Below are 7,669 nucleotides of genomic sequence, written 5' to 3'. Positions count from 1 at the left end.
GAAATAATAAAACTCAGAGCACAAGCAAGACATACAGACCCCCAAAAATACAAATATCAACGAAATGAAGAGCTGCTTCTTGGAAAAGATAAACAAAATTAATAAATCCTTAGATAGACTAACCAAGAAAAAAAGAGAGAAAATTCAAACATAGAATCAGGAAATGGAGACATGGTGACTGACACCACAGAAATACAAAGGGTTGTTGGAGACTACTATGAAAACTCTATGGCAACAGATTTGATAGCCTAAAGGAACTGGACAAATTCCTGGACACATACACCTTACCAAGACTGAATCACGAGGAAGGAGAATGCCTAAACAGTGATAATGAGTGGCTACATTAAATCAGTATTGATGGTAAGAATTCTGCCATCAAAGAAAGTCCAGGACTAGCTGACTTCATTGCTGAAGCCTACCAAACATTTAAATAATTTTTAGCACTAGTTATTCTTAAGTTACTTCACAACATAGAAGAGGAGGAGATTATTTCAAATTCCTTCTATGGGGACAGCATTACCCTGACACAAAAACCAGACAAGAACACAATAAGCAAAAAAGAAGGGGAGGGGAGGGAAGGGGGAAGGGAGGGGAGGGAGGGAGGAAAGAAAGATGAGTGAGCTGCAGGCCAGTGTCCTTGATGTCCTTGATGAACATAGATCCAAAAATCCTCAATAAATACCAGCAAATGGAATCCAACAGCACACTTAACAGATTATCCTCCATGATCAAGTGAAACTCATCTCAGGGATGCAAGGATGGTTCAACATATGCAGATCAACAAATGTGATACACCACATCGACAGAGGAAAGGAAGAAAGTCATATTTTCATCTCAATAGATGCAGAGAAAGTATTTGACCAAATTACATATAGAAGGAACATACCTCAACATAATAAAGGCTGTTTATAACAAGCCAATGGCTAATATCATATCAACCAGGGAGAATGATGAGGTATTTCTCTGTAAGATCAAGAACAAGACAAACATGTGTACTCAGCACTTTTAATTCATCACAGTATTGGAAGTCCTAGCTAGACCACATAGGCAAGAGAAAGAAATGAAGGCCATCCTAATCAGAAAGGCAGAAATCAAATTATTGCTGTTTGCAGATAATATGATCCAGAAAACCCCTGAGTCCACCAAAAAGCTATTAGAACTAATAAATTCCGCGAAGTTATGGGGCTACAAAGTCAACCACGTATAAAAATCAGTAACATTGTTATACACCAATAATTACTCATCGGAAAAAGAAGCAATCTCACTTCCTGTAGCTACAGAACATAAATAATATAAAACCTAGGAATAAATTTAATGAAAGAGTTGAAAGATATCCATGATGTAAACTATAAACCACTAATGAAAGAAATTGAGGAGGATACAAACAGACAGAAAGTCATGGATTGGAAGAATCATTATCATTAAAATTTGCATACTGCCCAAAGCAATTTACAAATTCAATACAAACTGTCAAAATCCCAATGTACTTTTCACAGAACTACAAAAAAAAATCCTAAAATGTGAAGAAAATCACAAAAGATCCTGAACAGCAGAAGCAATCTTGAGCAAAAAGGAAAAAGTAGGAAGCATTATTCTCTCTGATTTCAGAATGTTTTACAAACCTGCAGTGATTAAAACAGCCTGGCCTCAGCATGAAAGCAGACCCACAGACCCATGGGACAGAACAGAGATCTTAGAAACCCGCAAATCTACAGCCAACTGGTCTTCAACAAAGATTCTAAGACAATGTGTTGCAAAACAAGTAGTCTTTTTGATATAGGCAGGCAGATAGGATTGAATGGGTTAGATTTGTGACCTGGAGACTGCACCTTCACTCTGCCCCTTTTTAGTGATCTCAGGCCCCTATGAGACCTCACCTGTGCGCCCACCTGCCAATCAGACTCCATAGCCACTCCCCTTTGGAAGTGAATGAGAGATCTGGGGCACAGTGGGCCCTTCCCTTGTCCTGTGCCTTGGGGCGTGCGGCCTCTGGCCAGCACTCGCTCTCCGCCTTCCTACCCGCTCTGTGCCACCTGTGGCTGCACCTAACCACACGCTTGCTCCATACAGCTCAGGCCTGGTCTCTGCCTGGTATGGGCCTAAGTTAGTTTCTAGCTTCTTTCCCCCCTAAATAAAGCCTTCGCTTTCCTGAGTACTTCCTTCACTGAATAAATACTAAAAACTGTGCCATGTTGCCTGTTTCATTTATAAGCAGCCAATATTTAGAATTCTTATCTAAATATACAGCAAGAACCCTCGAAATTATTAGTAAAGGTCCCTGATTTCACTTTTGATAAATACTCAGAAAAATGAAACTAGGGCCCTACCTGACCAAACTGAAGCAGAAATTAAGAAAAAAAATTATTTACTATAATATCAAAAAGAATAAAAATAGTTAGGGATTAATGTAATTAAAGAGCTGAAAGACTTGTACAATGAAAACTACAAAACACTGCTGGAAGAAATTACAGAGGACATAAGTAAATGGAAAGACATCCCCTATGCATGCATTGGAAGACTTAATATTGCTTATATGTCACACTACCGAAGCAATCTATGGATCCAGTGCAATTCGCACGTGTCCTGTTTACATTGCCTCAAAACCCATGTGTTGAATCTAATCACCAAGGTGATGATATTGGGAGGTGTCGTCTTGGAGTGATGAGGTCATGAGAACAGAGCCTTCACCAGTGAGATTGGTGCCCTTATGAAAGACACCCCTTGGGGCAGGAGCTGTGCCACAGCGGGTAAAGCTGCTGCCTGCAGTACCGGCATCCCATATGGGCTCTGGTTCAAGTCCCGGCTGCTCCACTTGTAATCCATCTCTCTGCTGTGGCCTGGGAAAGCAGTGGAGGATGGCCCAAGTGCTTGGGCCCCTGCACCCATGTGGGAGACCAGGAAGAAGCTCCTGCCTCCTGGCTTTGGATCGACCCAGCCCCGGCCCTTGTGGCCAGATGGGGAGTGAACCAGCAGATGGAGGACCTCTCTTTGCCTCTACCTCTCTCTATAGCTCTGCATTTCAAATAAATAAATATTTTTAGAAGAAAGAAAGAGGCCCTGGAGTGCTGCCTTGCCACCGTCACCTCATGAGGACGCAGTGAAAAGCCATCATGTCTGAACCAGGAAATTCATAGGAATTCTGCAAATTTCTAAACTAACTCTCAGTGGCCATTGTTTTCTAAGGTTTTATTTTTATTTATTTGAAAGGCAAAGTAACAAAAAGAGGGAGAGACAGAGAGAGAGAGAGCACTCTTCCATCTACTGGGTCACTCCCTAAATGGCCACAATGGCTAAAGCTGGGGCAGGCCAAAGCCAGGAGCTCAGAACTCTATCCAGGTCTCCCATGTGGATGCAGGGGCCCAAGCACTTGACCATCTTCTTCTGCTTTCCTAGGATCATTAGCAGGGAGCTGGATCAGAACTAGAGCAGTCTTGGACTCCAACAGGCTCTCCAGTATGGGAAGATGGTGTCCCAGGTGGCAGCTTAACTCACTGTGGCACATGCTGGCCCCATTTTGTTATCCTCACCTTATGGTGGAAGATACTGAGAAATAGAGGATAAGTATTCAAAGCCACAGAAACAGTAAAATGAGACTAAGCTATGGGATTTGAACCCAGGACTCTGAGACTCAACCAACCATGATTGTTTCATTAATTCATCATGGTGTATGGAAGGAGGGAGGGAGGGAGGGAGGGAGGGAGGGAGAGAGAGAGAGAGAGAGAGAGTTCTCTTTTACCTTGCCTAATAGTGGAGAAAGTGATGTTGCAAGGCTGCTTGTACCGTTGTCCGACTTACCCATATTTTAGCATCAGTTCCCTTTTTGCCTGACCATTGCTGTCACAGGTACGCATATAATTATTTGTTCAATATTTCTCTATTTCTCTTCCTCAATGCACTGTATGCACCTGTCTGTCATCCCAAGGTCAGGGACTAGGTCTGTCTTGGACACCATTATATCTATTGCACCTAATACAGGCTTACACAAAAGTATATGCTCAAAGTGTTGAACAAATGGATGGATGATGGATGATGGATGAATGGATGGATGGGTGAATGGATGGGTGGGTGGATTGATGGTTGGATGAATGGGTGGGTGGATTGATGGTTGGATGAATGGATGGATAAATGAATGAATGGGTAGATGGACGGATAGATGATGAATGAGTGGATGTGGATTGATGAATGCATGAATGGATGGGTGGGTGGATTGATGGTTGGATGAATGGGTGGGTGGATTGATGGTTGGATGAATGGATGGATAAATGAATGAATGGGTAGATGGATGGATAAATGATGAATGAGTGGATGTGGATTGATGAATGCATGAATGGATGGGTGGATCAATGGATGGGTGGATGGGTGATGGATGAATGGGTGGGTGGATTGATGGATGGGTGGATGGATGATGGTTGGATGAATGGATGGAAGATAGATGAATGGCGTGGATGGATAGATGGATGGATGGATGGATGGAGGGGTGGGTGTGGAGGGATGAATGGGTGAATGGGTGGGTGGATCGATGGATGGGTGGATGAAGCTCAGCTCTACCTGGGACATGCAGCCTCAGTCCCACGCCTGGGCACTTGGCTGAGAGTCACAGAGGATCAGGACTCTTTTCCTGCTCCCAAAACCTGACTGTGGGTAGAATCATCCAATTTCTACAAACCACAAACTTCTTTCCACAGTGAGGCTGCCCAGGGAGGCCCCTAGGCCCCAAAGAGAGTCAAGAAAACACTGCTCACACGTAGTTACTGCCGGTCTCTTATCGTTGATGTTTCTTTGATGTGAGCTGGGGCTGCTGTCGTCCCAGGACTGCTCCTTTCAGTAACATTTGACAGTGTTTGAAGAAGAACCTCGGGAGTGGCAGACTCTGCTTTGAGCTAATTCTTTGCACTGCTTTCTGATTGGATTACTACTTGATTTGATTATGTATGGACTTGTGGTTGAAGGGGACAAAAATGTCAAAGAGAAAATGGGGGGAGGGCTCTCCAACTTACAGAAACGTGAAGAGAAGTGCTCCAGCCCTAGGGAGAAACCATCTCTAGCTCTTCCGTTTTCCCAGGAGAGGCACTGGAGTGATCCCTCTCTGCTCAGACTGGAGTCTGGCTACTCCCTGACCCACCTTGAACTTTTCTCACTTCCTTTCTTACCTGTACACTTCCTCTTGTCAAGAATGCCACTCCTTCTGCTCTCATCTCTGCCACATCCACATACCATGAGGCCTTCTAGGTTCAACTCATTCATTTCCCATGAACCCCTTCTGACACTAGGCCAGCAGTCCCTAACCTGCTCTCCAAGGTCTTGTAACACTCACTGCCCATGTGGCGTTTAGTCACGCACTAACCGATGTTCATGTGTGCTTTGCAAAATTCTATTACAATTTAAAGGAAGACAGCTGTGGTGTCTTGGAGACCACAGCACTCTTGGGGTTAAAAGAAAAAAAGTTGAAGTTGAACTCAGCTACTTTCTTCCCATCTGATCTCAAAGCAGTTACTATCCTTAGTTTGTTCAAACTGGGACTTTCTTTCTTGATAATTCTGAATATAAGTAATATAATGGTCCTAAACATCACCTGTAAAGTGTGCAATAGAATGTAGATGTGAAGAATCATCCACTCCGAGATAATTCTCACCTCTCCATTGTTACCATCATCATCACCATCCTAGTCCTCATCTCACTGCTGTTTCACTTCCCATCTATGCATGTGACAGCTTCCAAGCCAGACTGTGAGTCTCCCCTGGTTAGAGACCCAGTGACATATCTCTAAATCCTTTCCCTGTTAGTATCCAGTGATCATTCCTTCATGGGTTAATAAACTTAGAGGCAAATGAATCAAAGCGAGAAAGTTGCATCTGATGAGAATGTCTTCCGAGAGTCTGCTTTCTTTCCTCCTCTGACTTAAAAAGAACTGATGGAAAGCGAGGACATTATACAAGGCAGCAGCCCTCCCACCCGGGGCATGTGTACTGTCTCTGATAGCACCAGGACACTTGCTGCTCCACAGTCTCATGCAGTCTTCAAGAGAGTCCTGAGCAGGGTAGTGGGAGACCACAGGTGCATCAGCATCCCATTCCACAGTTAAACAAGGGAGGACCCAGCAAAGTCAAGGATCTCCCCCATTCCAAGATGGAGTGTGGAGTCACGGATAAAACTCAGTCCCAGAAGCAGGCCTCCTGACTCTTGGCTCAGACGTGTGCAGGGGGACCCTCACTCTGGATACCAATATTTGACAAGTGTTACCTAATTCATTTCTCATGGTGTCATTACCAAGAACCCACCATCACCCCCATGTTGCGCCAGAGGCAGCTGGGGCTTTGAGAGGTGGAGTGACTAACCTCAGGCCGCAGGAGGAGGTGGGGCCAGGCTGAGCACATTTCTAGGCTTGTGGGCTGAGCCTGCTGCCGGGCTGAGAAAAATCTCCCCCTGTTTCTGGTTCCGCCATTCACAGGAAGTTCAGGTCAGCCACATCCTGCCACCTCCTTCGCAGACAAGATAACACTCCCCACCGCCACCATCCTCCGTCCGGCCACAGCCCAGCCCAGCCCAGCCCAGTGGAGGCAGGAGGGCTTCCTTTACTGTCCTGACAACCACTGAATGTCAGAACTAGAAGGACCCCAATTCTGAGCTTTCCTTCAGAACCATCTGAGTACTTGCTGATAGTCTAGTACGCCCCAGCCACCTCTGCCAGTTTGAGACAAGGTACCGCACTCCAGGTCTAGGAATCTGTACTTTTGACAAACAGCCTGATTTGATTTGGTGGGAGTTCAAGTTTGGGAAACCACTAATCCAACCTCTCATTTCAAGAGAGGCCAACAGAAGCCCAGAGATGTGACTCTGTCCCCACACCCTGGGCATGTAAGACTAATTTTCTCTTTGACATTTTGCTGTGTGTGTTATAAGGGACCACTAGACACTACTGAATTCCTACTTTGCCACTAGGAAGCAGGCTGGGAGTCAGCTAAGCCAGCTCGATATCTAACATGGGCAGCTGTAAGTAAGCGAGAGGAATGACACTCAGTGGAGGCTGAGAAAGGCATTCAGGACCCTCTAGAAGAACTCCCAGCATTTGAGGCTGAGCCCACCAAGGGGGTATTGGAAGCCACCATTTTGGAATGATCCAAAACTGGCCCTCAGTCCAAAAATGCTAATCTTCAGTCCAGATGCAGGCACGTTACCACCCGCAGGCCAAATCCGGCCGAGCTACTGTCTGTTTTTGTGAAATGTTACTGAAACATGGCCCCGTCCACTCATTTATGTATTGCTTGTGGCTACTTTTGTATTACAGTGGCAAAAAAAGTTAAAAATATTTACTCTCTGATCTTCTGCAGAAAACGATGGCCAGTGGTGCTCCAGCCCTTGGCTCGCCAGCAGAGTTTCATTGCTGGTAACCCCAGAAGGCCCCCAGTCTTCCCTGTAACATCTCACAGCACCAAAGCAGCACAGTGCTTGACTGGGCACATGGCAGTTACTAAAAAAGTACTGAATGAATGAACCATCACGATGAGCTATTTTGAGTCCTATTATACAACTAAGAAAAGCACAACTTTCCAAAAGTTAATTATGTAGGCCAAATTCTCAAGAGTTGGAAGTGTTTAGGATGAGAGTTTGTCTCATCCAAGGTATTTTCCCCTATAAACTTGAGCAAAGATCAGGTAGAATTTGCCAGAAA

This window comes from Oryctolagus cuniculus, chromosome 12 (assembly GCF_051225735.1).
Source record: "Oryctolagus cuniculus isolate XC-2025 breed Fujian yellow rabbit chromosome 12, ASM5122573v1, whole genome shotgun sequence".
In the NCBI taxonomy this organism is placed as follows: domain Eukaryota; kingdom Metazoa; phylum Chordata; class Mammalia; order Lagomorpha; family Leporidae; genus Oryctolagus; species Oryctolagus cuniculus.
This window is presented reverse-complemented; position numbering follows the sequence as displayed.